The 13,032-nt window shown below is 47.6% G+C and overlaps 1 protein-coding gene across 4 annotated transcripts in view; it reads left to right on the top strand.

Annotated features, from left to right (window-relative positions):
- Positions 1 to 13,032, top strand: part of COBL (cordon-bleu WH2 repeat protein) — a 286,445-nt gene that overhangs the window by 196,040 nt on the left and 77,373 nt on the right. The gene's annotated exons all lie outside the window — the stretch shown is intronic.

Raw genomic sequence — 13,032 nt, 5'->3', positions numbered from 1 at the left:
GACGGTCAGGAACTAGCAAACACAAACAGAAATGTGCCCAATGGGGCAAGCCCAGGCCAGGTTCTAGGGCCTTCCTCATGCTCTTTGCCCCAAAGCCCCCAACTTGGAATTCTGCTTCTTTCTTTACTTGTCCCTCGCCTTCCTTCCCTGAAGGCACTGCTCTGTGGCCAGCATCGTCGCGGCCTGCCTGGATTCTTGCACAATCTCTGCACATGCCCCGAAGACCAGAGCTGGGCCAGCCCCGCTGTCCCACTGGGCTCCCGGTCACGTGGTGCTGCAGGTTGGAGCTGCCCCAGGTGCAAACCCCTGTCGGCCCTGGCCCCGCAGGTCTGCCCACAGCCCGGTCGCAGGGGGCGGAGCTTCCCCTCTCCTCAGAGCTCACTCCCCTCTGGCATCCTGCATTCTGTCTCCTGCTTCTGCCAGGGGCCTGGGAAGGACGCCTCTGGCATCAGAGGGGCTGGTCCTCCGGCATCTCGTCCCAGGGTGGCCTCCCTCTTCCCAGAGAACTTTCCAGCCTGTATGCCTTACCTCTCTTCCGCACGCCTCCTCCCCTGGATCCCTCCAGCAGCATTTACATGCCCTCCATCATTCATTCATTCAGTCAGTCAGTCAGTACGTACGAAGCACCCACTTTGTGCCACACACTGTAGCCCGTGTGGAGAAGGCGCGAGTAACCGTCTCTTCTGGAGATTCTGTTCGAGAGCAGGAGACCGTCAGCCAGTGCACAGAAATGGAAGAGTAATGTGTCTGGAAGAGAAAGCGGGTGAGGGAGAACGGGTGACAGACAGCGGGCAGCTTTCAGGGCTGGTCAGCAGGCTCCGTGGACGGGGGACAGAGCACACTTCGGGGGAGGGCAGGCTGGGGACAGACAGGGACGGCCTGGAAGCAGAGAATAGTACAATAGGGGACTCCGAGGTGGGGGGTCAGGTGATGCTGGCACAGTCAGGACTCTGGAGCTTCCCTCTTTTGTGGTTAAAATGTATTTGACATATAACATGGTATGAATGTAAGGGGTACGGAGCTTCGGTGCATTTATATACCATAATGCTTGTCATTGTAGCGAAATCACTTGCATCACATCACACAATTATCATTGCTTTTTATTGTGCTGGGAATAATAAGCATCTGGTCTCTTAGCAGGTATAATGGTTAGGATACAGCATTGGGGCCTGTGTTCACTGTACTGTGCATTAGATCTCCAGGATTTATTTACTGCTGATGCCAAGGTCGTCCCACATCATCTCCTTGTCCCCTGCCTCCCAGCCCCTGATGACCATCACTTTACTCTCTGTTTTTACAGGTTTGGCTTTTTTAGATTCCACAGTAAATGATAGCACACAGTATTTGTCTTTCTCTGACTTATCTCACATCATCCCATAATGTCCTCAAGGTAATTAGTATATGGTTGACCCTTGAAGAACGCAGGTTTGAACAGCTGTGGATTTTTTTCAATAAATACCACTACTGTAAATGTATTTTCTCTCCCTTGGGACTTTCTGAATGACATTTTCTTTTCTCTAGTTTACTTTATTGTAAGAACACAGTGTATGATACGCATAACATACAAAGTATGTGATCACCGAATGTTTATGTAATCGGTAAGGCTTCCTGTCAACTGTGGGTTATTGGTAATTAAGTTATGGGGAGTCAGAAGGTACATGCAGATTTTCAACAATGCAGAGGTCAGAGGCCCTAAGTCCCACATTATTCAAGGGTGAGATATCACCTCACCCCAGTCAGAATGGCTAAAATTAATAACACAAGAAACAACAGATGTTGGCGAGGATGCAGAGAAAGGGGAACCCTCCTACACTGTTGATGGGAATGCAGACTGGTGCAGCCACTCCGGAAACCAGTATGGAGGGTCCTCAGAAAACTAGAAGTAGAATCACTGTATGATCCAGCAATCCACTTCTGAGGCTATATCTAGAACCAGTGAAAACAGGATCGTGGACCTTGCAGGGATGTCTATGCCCCCCCACCATGTGTACTGCGACATAATGCGTAGTAATCGAGGCGTTTCACCTGGAGTTGGGAGGTGCTTGCAGATCCTGAGCAGAGCTGGGGCCGGCGCCGCGGCCGGGCGGGAGGGGTGTGGGGTGCAAGCAGGGGGCCAGTCTAGGGGCTGCTGCAGGTGTCAGGTGAGAGATGATGAGTGGTGGCAGTGGAGAAGGATGTGGGAGGGTGTGGGGTGCTCCAGACTCGAAGCATCTCCCTGAACAACCAAGCGGGTGGAGTTGCCCTTTATCCAAGGCAGAGGAGACTGGTGGAGGGGCAGGTCTGGGGAGAACACCAAGGACTTGGGTTTTGGTGCGGGGAGGTGCCTCCAGGTGCCTGTGTCAATGAGCATTGAGGAGCCCAGCAGAGCAGTCGAGCTTGATTGTGAATCTGGGGTTCTCCGCACAAAGGCAGCATGAAAGCCTGTGTAGCTGGAAAAAATCACCTTGAAGATATGCGGTGGGTGAAGGGGAAGTGGTCTGTGGACCAGTCCTGAATGCCCTGAGCAAATGCACCCTCAGTGCACACGGTCCCCATGCTGTCCCATTCATCCCTGGTCGCTGCCCTTGCTGTGACTGCCACCTGCCCGCCCCGTGGGGCTCCTCCACCCACTCTGTGTGGGGGCTGTCCTCCTGGGGGCCATCCTGGTCACTTCCTGCTCCAACTCAGCCGTCCAGAGCCTTCCATGTTATACCAGCCCTTACAGAGCCTTCCATGTTATACCAGCCCTTCCAGAGCCTTCCATGTTACACCTGCCCCATGAAAGGTAGACTGTCTTAGGGTTATATGTTATTTTACCCCTTTCTCATTCTTGACATTCTCCTTGGGTAACTCCATCCATGCTTAGCCTCATGGCATTGCTATGCAAGTTTCTCAGTTGAACACCTCCAGCCTGTTCTCTCCCCGGATATCTACCAGAAGGCTCCATTGATGTGTCCAAAACTGACAGCCTTGACTTCCATGTAAACCTGCTTCTCCACATGGCAAGGAGCAAGTCCATCATCCACGCAGGGACCTCAGCCAGAAATTTGATCCTCACCCACAACCCTTCCAACAAAACCAGCCCCAAGGTCCTGTCTTTCTCATCTCTCTCTTTTTTTAAAAAAGATTTTATTTATTTATTTGACAGAGAGAGACACAGCGAGAGAGGGAACACAAGCAGGGGGAGTGGGAGAGGGAGAAGCAGGCTTCCCGCCGAGCAGGGAGCCCAACGTGGGACTCGATCCCAGGACCCTGGGATCATGACCTGAGCCGAAGGTAGACGCTTTAACGACTGAGCCACCCAGGTGCCCCTTGCTCATCTCTTACTCTCAGTGGTGAGAGTAGTGTCTGAGACATAACGGCATTCACAAAGTCATTAGATGAGTGCACCTGTCAAGAAAAAAAAAAAAAGTATTGCTTTAATCACATGGATGCTTCTGGTAACAACACTCCCTCATTCAGCGAACATTTAGTGAGCATCCCAGATATTCTAAGGACAGTTCCTGGTACTAAGGACATAGCAGTGAATCAAAGCTGAGATGCTTTTCTAGGCTGTTCTGGTTCATAATCTTTGTGCTGCTCATCTTAAAAGTACCAGGGGACCTGAAGGAAAATTATATGTAAATAATCATTCTATTAAAGACAAAGAGGTTAAAGTGTAGGTTTAAGTTTTAATCTGGAGCAACCTCATTATACTAAAGAACTGATGTCCTGGTGTCCCCAGACACGAGAACACAGTAAAGAAATACCTACCTCAAATGGTAAAAGATATATCTAAGTATGAATTCCCTTTTCTAGAAATTATTTAAGCAGTTTAGAGGGAAGGCTGTCTAGAATGCATCACCAACTACTCTCTCTTCTTAGACTTGACCCTGACTCTCTGCAGGACATGTTGGGTCTACAATCACTGTTCAGTGGAGATGAGATCAGGTGCCCTTGGGGACAGGCAGGCAGGCAGGCAGGGCGCCCTCCGGCAGCACGCCCCAGACACGAGCGGGTCCCCTGGGATCTGGATTCCGAGGAGTGAGATTTCCAGCAGGCCAGATCCTCCGTGGAAGAGGTGCTTCAGTAAGTACCGGAAATATGAGTCACCCCTCATTCTGCGTGGAATATTACTGGGTTTTGTGGTACAGTGATGGAGGTACATGCAGATTTATGAAACAAACATCACTTGCGTTGTAAGCTAATTTAACATGTGGAGAAAATGTAGAACACAGAGCAAAATTGAGTCCAGGTTGATTTAAAGTAAAAATGTAAAAAATTCAACCAGGAATACTTTAAACTTAAACTACTGTTTAAACAATAGGAATCTTTAAATTTGGAAGGAAGAATCCCTTTCTTGGGATGACAAAGGGTTAGAATCCACCCCCAACCCTCCAAAAAAGGTGGAAAAACCTGACAGATTGAATCAGATAGATTTTTACATTCTAAAACAGTAAAGTACAGAAAATTAGAAGTCCATAATGAACTGGGGACACTATTCACAGTGTATGTGTAAGTTAGGGGGAGATCACTAAGAAAAGGCCAACACCATGGACGCGAGAGAGAAGAAATAAAGCATAGTCAACGTCTTCCTGTCTCGCACACAGATAAACAGCAATCATTAAAAATCGCTGATCCTTGTATTCAAAGAACATAGATTTTTTTTTTTTAAAGATTTTATTTATTTGACAGAGAGAGAGACAGCGAGAGCAGGAACACAAGCAGGGGGAGTGGGAGAGGGAGAAGCAGGCTTCCCGCCGAGCAGGGAGCCCGATGCGGGGCTCGATCCCAGGACCCTGGGATCATGACCTGAGCTGAAGGCAGACGCTTAACGACTGAGCCACCCAGGCGCCCCAAAGAACATAGATTTTTAAAAGGATCAGGGCACTTTTCACCGACTCTTGTTGAGTGGGAGGAAGGGGCCGTTGGTGAGAGTTTAAGCTGATACAGCCTTGTTGGGGGCCTATCGGGTGGCACGTATCATGTGTTTGTTTCAGTTTGTGTTTTATTGTGCTAAGAGCTCTTCACGGGCAATCTGTGCTTTTCAGTGTTCCAGCACACAGTAGGTTATGTTGCTGGAGGCCCCAGGTGCATAGCACATCCCTAGAGCTTCTTCACCTGGCTTGATGGAGACTTCAGGCCCATTGAGTGGTAGGTCCCATTTCCCCCACCCCGGCCTCTGGCAGCCACCCGCCCCCCGCACTTTGGTTCCTTGAGTTTGCCTGCTTCAGATGCCTCCTGTAAGTGCAATCATGCAGTATTTGTCCCTCTACCCGACTTGTTTCCATTTGCATAATGTCCTGCAGACCCATCCATGTCGCCACAGCCTGCAGAAGTCCCTTCCTTTTTAAGGCTGAGTGCTGTTCCCTTGTATGAATATCCCATATTTGCTTTACCCGTTCATCTGTCAACGGAAACTTAAGGTTTTTCCACATCTTGGCCAATGTGAATAGCTCTGCCATAAACATGCAAGGGTGGGTATCTCTTCTAGATTCTGATTTCAGTTCATTTAAAAATCATATTGCGGGGTGCCTGGGTGGCTCAGTCGTTAAGCGTCTGCCTTCAGCTCAGGTCATGATCCCAGGGTCCTGGGATCGAGCCCCGCATCGGGCTCCCTGCTCGGCGGGAAGCCTGCTTCTCCCTCTCCCACTCCCCCTGCTTGTGTTCCCTCTCTAACTGTGTCTCTCCCTGTCAAATAAATGAATAAAATCTTTAAAAAAATAAATAAAAATAAAATGAAATGAAATAAAATAAAATAAAAAAATCATATTGCTGGTGAGCCAGCAAGTTTATGGAGTGGGATCATAAGGGAATAAACAAAGTGGAAAAGATAACTAGGTGAAGATGCTCACTGCAATATAATTTGAAAGAGCAACAAATCAAACACAACAAAGCAACAAATCAAATGCCAAACCTGGAGGACAGATAAAAACAGGTGGTCCCCACAGGGTGGACCCTTCCCAACCTCAAGACGTCAGGGAGACCTACGCCCAGCAGTGGTGTAGATGACAAAAGCCGCTGCCATCAAGAGAGTATGCTCTCATTTTTATCAATATTCATGTAGCTAGATACACAGAAAGAAAGCCTAAGAAGATGCATGTCACGCTTTAATAGAAGTTATCTCTTGGGAGCAGAGGAAAGGAAGATGTCACTTAGCACTTGATATGCCCCTGTATTATTCAAACTGTTTTCAGTGAGAATATATGACTTTCATTTGGACCTGCGTAAAAACAGTAGGGTATTTTCATTTCGAATGAGAGAGAGATGAGATACGGGGCTAGGGCTGTGTTAGACTTGCGGGCTCTGGCTGAAAAATAATATTTATAAACTCCCTCCACAGCATGCCACATTTATATAGAACGTCTCCTTTAGTCTTTCTTGTATTCCACACACATTTATTGATTCCTAAAGTGCAGAAGCATGAGGCTAGGGATTGTGGAAATTGAGAGCTTATAAGACAGACCCTTTCCTGTTCCAAGCTTAGAGGAGCTGAACTAGGGAGGGGAGGCAGTGAGGATGGAGCTCCAGCAGGGCACTGCTCATACATTGGAGCCACCTGCTATTGAAGCATAGGAGACAGGCCATTAACACCCACCTGGGAAATTTCAGGGGGCTTCCTGAAGACTGAGGAAGATTTCAGGAGGGGCAGAAGACTGACAGAAGCATTGGACAAGGAAGGGCATTCTGGGAAGGGCAGAAAGCAGGGACTCAAGACAACACTGCCAAGCACAGTGAGCTGCCAGTTCAGTGTGGCTGGAAGAAAGGTACCTGGTGTTCCTTCCCTCACTGGTTTGTGCCTAGCCTGGAGGTTGGCATCAAGTACCCAAGTGTTTGGATGGATGAGTGAATGGATGGATGGATAGGGATGGATGGATGCCTGGATAGATGGATGATATGGATAGATGGATGGATGGATGGATGGATGATGGATTGGTGATATGGATAGGGGGGTGCTTGGGTGAATGGATGAGTGGATGGGTAGATGGGTGGGTGTATGAGTGGGTGGGTGGGTGGGTGCATGAATTATGGATGGATAGATGGATGATACAGATAGGTGGGTGCATGGATGAATGGATGAATGGATGGGTGGATGGAAGGATAGGTGGATGGATGGATAGATGGATGGTTGGATGGATGGATGGATGATGAATGGATGGATGATATGGATAGGTGGGTGCATGGATGAATGAATGGGTGGATGGGTGGGTGGATGGGTGGATGGAAGGAAGAAGGAATGAATGAACACATAAATGTCTGCAAGGTACTGAGCTGTACTAATTTTATTTCATAACATAGACCCTCAGATCTACTCATGTCTCTGTCCTTTAGCCAAACACTTAAAACTTAGAGGGATATGTCCATTTCCCTAAAAAAATAATGTGAATGTCATATTCATATAGATAAAAACTGTAAAGGAACATGGAAAACACACATGCACGCACATGTGTGCACACACGCCTGTATGCACACGCATATGCATATTCACACACACGTACATGCACGCACATATGCACACACATGCACAGACACACATACACACCTATACATACACGTGCACACACACAGGCACAAACCGCTTTTTCTCACATTCCTACAAAACGCCACGCCCTGAGCAAGCTCCAGGAGCAAGGTGGCAGCAGGAGGCTCTGTGTCTCGTGGTGAGAGTCCGACCCATTCTCTTTAAAGCAGAACTTCCCCTCCCCTTAAACACTTTCTGACCTCCAGTCTGGCCTTACACATAACTGTCACAATGAGATTATGAGACCAAAGGACCCACAGTGGATGGATGCTTCCTAAAAAGACCAGGCCCTGCAGGATTCAGGTTCCACTATCAGGGAACCTCAGATGGGCGGCAGGTCAGAATCAGCCGGCCCCGCCCAGAGGGGCCACTCCATGTCCTGGTTCTAAGAAGGGGAAACGATAGGCACAAGCTTCAGAGAGCGGGCAGACCCGGATTTCACATGTTCCTTGAAGAACATACAGATGTGCTTCAGGTCTAAGAAGTGTTTTCTGAAGCAACTCTCTCCAGCACAAATTGCTTCCCCATCCACCCTGTAGGTGGATAGGTTGCCGCGTGGGACAATGAGAACTCCATGGGTGTTAGTTGTGTATGGACTCCTAGGGATAGACATTTCCATTCCAAACTGCAGGAGTTATTTCTTCCAAGGAACACTTGGACTCAAAGCTCAAGTACCAACTCTGTCCACTCATTAGCTGTATGGCCTTGGGCAAGTTATCTGCCGTAAGCTGCAGAGCTTCAGTTTCTTCCTTTACCAAACAGACTTAGGGAAATTAGCTCTTTTGAGGTAGTCGTATTTGGATACACTTGGCACCCCTAGTAAATATTTACTAAATCTTTGCAGCTATTGTAAATAGTATTTCCTTGAAGTCTGTAAGTACATCTGCTAGAACATTTCTGTTTAAACAGGTTAAACTAACAAAAGCTCCAGGAAAAAAAAAAAAAAAATGTTTTGCCCATTAGCACTCGTCTCGATTAGTGATCTCAGAGCTTGCCAAACGCTTTCCAAGCACGTTATCTTAATTGATCAGGAGTTGCTCTATATCTGGGAACTAGGTGGTCTTCAACAAATGTTTGTTGAGTGGTCTGTCCTTACCTCTGGGAAGAGGAATGCTGTTGGCGAAGCTGGACCATCTCAGCAAACCTCCGGAATGCCATGATGCTTCTCCAAAGTTTGTAACAAGCAGTGAGCCAGAACTTTTTTCAACAGGTGAATTGCTTTTCCAGACTGGGTAAGCCAGAACTGCTTCCCTGCCCCTCTCTTCCAAGTATCTCCACCTTGATGTCGACACTCAGCAGAATTCTGGAACGTGTCATTATTATGTAGATATAGTGGGAGCTTAGTGGGCTCTGATTAACCAGCGTGAATTCCCAGAAGGAACCATGTCCCCAAGTAAGCCCCACATTACAGCTTTGGGCGGTGTTTCCAGCCTAGGAGATTGTGTAAATGTTACAGAATTATGTCTCCTTCATTAGACTGCGAACAACTTGAGGTCAGAAGGTTTTCATGTCTTTGAATCCACTGCAATTCTTGTCACAGGATAAGGAACCAACACCTGCTTGCTCCTTAATGAAAGGAATAAGGGAAGGAATGGCATTTAACAAAGTCTCTCATCTTTTAAAAATAAGGACATTGAGAAATGTGAACCTGAAAATAATGCACATGGGCAAATCCATCACATGTGAACAATCACCATTAATTGATGAATTGATGTCAACCCCAAAGGAAGAAATCCAGGTATCAGAGCCAAAGCTCTGTGCCTTTCAACATTTTCATCAGTGACTGGGTGGGAAGCAGAGGCAGGGTTTGGGGGGTGTAGGTGATAGGGTAAGTGTCCTGCCCCTTACCCAAGAGCACCTGGCAAAGGGCACAGCAAAACAGGGTCTCCTGAGAGTCCAGCACCAGGGCCCAAGACAGAACAATGGACCAAAGTAACATATAGATATTAACAGAAACGTGGAAAGGTTTGCTATCCATTTATTTGCAAGAGCCCTGGTGAGTTCATCACAAACTCAGGGTGAGCTAAGCACATGACAAGGATTCTTAAAATTGGGAAAGCAATTTAGAACTGGTGTGTCCCTCCAATCTTACATGTTCCTTACCTCAGTTGTTCTAGTAAAGGGACTTATGGAACGCTAAAAAAGAAAAAGACAAGAAAGAAGAAGAAAGGCAAGAAAAGATAAAACTCTCAGGGTGTGCTAAGAAGTCTAATTTTTACTGGCCAAAACCAAACAATCTTAATGGAGTTGACTGAATTAATTCTGGCTCACGGATCCCATGCCTTACCAGACAGCCTTTTAAAAACATACAGGGAAATATGGGGGATGAAATGAGTTAGTCCCTCTGTCTCCTTTTGAAGCCCCACTAAAATGAATGCAGAGCATTAGCCCACTACGACAAAGAGAAGGCGAGGAGGAGCAGTAAGGGGTCAGTAGACACTGGGAACTAGGTTGGCGGCACTGTCAAATTCCCAGCAAAGCAGGAGCAGCTGAGGGCTGACCTCTGGCTGGAGAGACCCAGCAGCAGGGAGCAGGGCCTGGCGAGGTGAGAGGCTGCCTCCAGGACCTGAGTTACACGGAGAGTACTGTGCACCGGGAGAAAGGAGAAGCACACGCCCAATGGGTCCAGGGCTGTCCCCCGAACTCCCGCTCTGCAAGACCAGCTCCCACCTCTGGCAGGAGGCTGGAAGGTCCCGCTGCATGGAAGAGAATCCTGCAGATAAGTGCATTTAGGGATCCCCCTGTGAGCTAACTGGATTTCTGCCCAGGCACCTGCAGGGAAACCCGTTGGTGTGTCAAAGAGACTCTGTCCCCAGAAACACACAATTATAAGCAATTGGCCAAGGATCGCCAGAAATTGAGGAAAGGCCAGAATGTGACAGACAGACGCTAAGACAGAGAGAGGGAGAAAGGAACGTGCAGGAAACAACAATGCATAAAAAGAAAAAAAAAAGCGTCTTAACAAATATAAACAATGGCCTCAGAGAGGAAAGAGAAGATATTGTATCCAGGAAAGAAGACATGATACTATTTAAAAAATACGTAACAGGAAGGAGCTCTTGGAAATTAAAAACATAGTCACAGAGTTTTAAAAATTCAAGAGTTGGAATGAGGTAAAGGAAATTTCCAAGAAAGAGGAAAAATTTTTAATTAGGCAAAAATATTCAAGAAAAGTTAGAAAATTGATTTTGAACCCTCAGTATTCAATAATCAGAACCCAGGGAGAGACAGTGAAAACAGAGGGAAGAAGAAATCTGAAAAGAATGATGCTAGAACAGTCTGCAGCATTAAAGGATTTCTATACTGCAGGGTTCCACAAATACCCCAGACCATGGGTGGAGAGCACTCCAGCCCAGGGCATGTTGTCAGAAATTTCGGGGCTCCAAGGACAAGAGAGGGTCCTTAAAGCTCGCAGAGGGGAAGCGGACCACACGAAGAAGACAGAGCCAGCATCTATGACCGGCTGGTGAGGAGAACAGCATAGAAACCGTCATAGATTTTCAAGGTCTCCTAGAGTCACCTCACGTACATCTTGCCTCGGAAAGCTGACAGAGCCTGAGCCCCACCCTAACAAGGAAGTCAATTTTTAAAAAGGCCTGGGATCCAGGAAACAAGGGAGAAAAACAGCTGAGTCGAGGAAAAGCCATTTCCAGGAAACCCAGAAGAAAAAGTTAGAAAACAAATCAATTACCAAGTTCAGAGAAATCAAAATGACCCAGAAAGAAAACGTCAACATAGACGTGAAACGTCTCAGCTGGAGAAACTTCCTCTTGAAGATTTCTGTTTGATGGAATTAAATCTATTATAACTATATACGTAGAACTAGATAGTGTTAATTTAACCCTGAGCCATAATTTCTGGAAAGATTGAGGAGGAACTGTGGGTGCATGTGTGTGTGTGAGTGTGTGTGTGTGTGTGAGTGTGTGTGTGTGAGTGTGTGTGTGTCAGGGAGCTAAATCTTCCTCTTTTGGAGTAGAAAGCTGGTATCTAACATGGGGAAATCAAGAAATAGCAGAATAAGCGTATTATTTTTAAAAACAGAGTAAACGTCAAAAGAGAGGGTTTGAAGTGGTTCCTCTGGAGTGGGGGCAGTGTGGACCATGAGGCGCTGGCTAGGCTCTGAGCTTTGTGGAGTGACTTGATTTTCCTTCTGTCCGTGTTTTCCATGAAGTATATTACAGAGTTGTACGGGTAAAGGAGGTGGACGTTGTATATTGTAGTAGAAGGGTGGAAAGTATATGACTTTGAAAAGAAAAAGTAAAAACCAGGGACACCTGGGTGGCTCAGACGGTTAAGCCTCTGCTTTCGGCTCGGGTCGTGGTCCCAGGGTCCTGGGATCGAGCCCCACATTGGGCTCCCTGCTCAGTGCGAAGCCTACTTACTTCTCCCTCTGCCTGCCGTTCCTCCTGCTTGTGCTTGTTTTCTCTCTCAAATAAATAAATAAAATCTAAAAAAAAAAAAAAAAAGTAAAGACCAAAAAAATGTATGCCAACTGTTAGTAGTTAGAATCCGAGTGTTAACAAAGTGACTTTTTTTTCTTTCTTTTGCTTATGTAGTTTTTAAATGTAAATTTATTTTGCAATAAATGTGTATTACTGAGAAAAATTTTAAAAGGAGACTCTTTACACACACACGTACAAACACAGGAAACACCAGGCCCAGCCCAGAAGAGGACGTTGCGCTCTGTGGAAGTGGGGCATGCGCCCGGTCCGGCACACACGCTGGGAGCCTATGTTCCTAAACCAGGGAGCACCAGGGGGAGAACAGATCCACACCGGGGTGGGGTTGGTGGGCAGCCCTCCCACAACGAGCCCTTGAGCCATCAGGGACTGTTTCGACCCCAGGCAGGGACTCAGCTGTGGGCCCCCTGAGCGCAGGGACCCAGCAGAGTAAATGGTTTTCCTTATTTGCACACACTGTACACGTTCAAATGCAGTGCATTGAAATCCATCGATGAGAATGAACGGATGGAAACTTTGTATTGGGGAAGAGAGGAGAACATGCAGTCTTTATGCAGCCTTTCGAAGCTGTGAATTTGTCGTTGGGACAATTCTTTGGTGGGAGCGGGGTTTCTGCGTGGACAGAGCTTGACATCCCATAGGCTGACACCGTGAGCCGCAGGCTGACAAACTTCACTGTAATTCCGGTGCATGGGTGGCCCATCTGTGGACAGTGACTAGTCCTGGCTGCTCGGGAACATGCAGGGGCAGGGGAACAAGCGGAATTCCGGGCACAGTGAGCCCTGAGCCGGGCCCTTCTGCTCTCCCGCTGCATGGGTGCACATCATGGCAGCCCTTGCTCAAGTTTCCAGAAGGACTGGTTCTCTTCTGCATTTAACGAAGGGTGAAGGGTCCCCTTTCTCATATTTATTCTGAGGGGAAGTTACTAAGTCCCCTGACTGGCCTGAAATCCCTTGGCAATTTGGGGCAGAGCCCCAGCTCCCCCAGCTCAGAGGGGTCTTGGGATGTCTGTGAGCATCCTTGGGCCACCTCGGGGCCACTCCTGGGCTGCACGGCAAGCCCTCACACCAGGGCATCCGCCACCTGCCCTGG

This window comes from Halichoerus grypus, chromosome 12 (assembly GCF_964656455.1).
Source record: "Halichoerus grypus chromosome 12, mHalGry1.hap1.1, whole genome shotgun sequence".
NCBI lineage: Eukaryota > Metazoa > Chordata > Mammalia > Carnivora > Phocidae > Halichoerus > Halichoerus grypus.
This window is presented reverse-complemented; position numbering and strand designations above follow the sequence as displayed.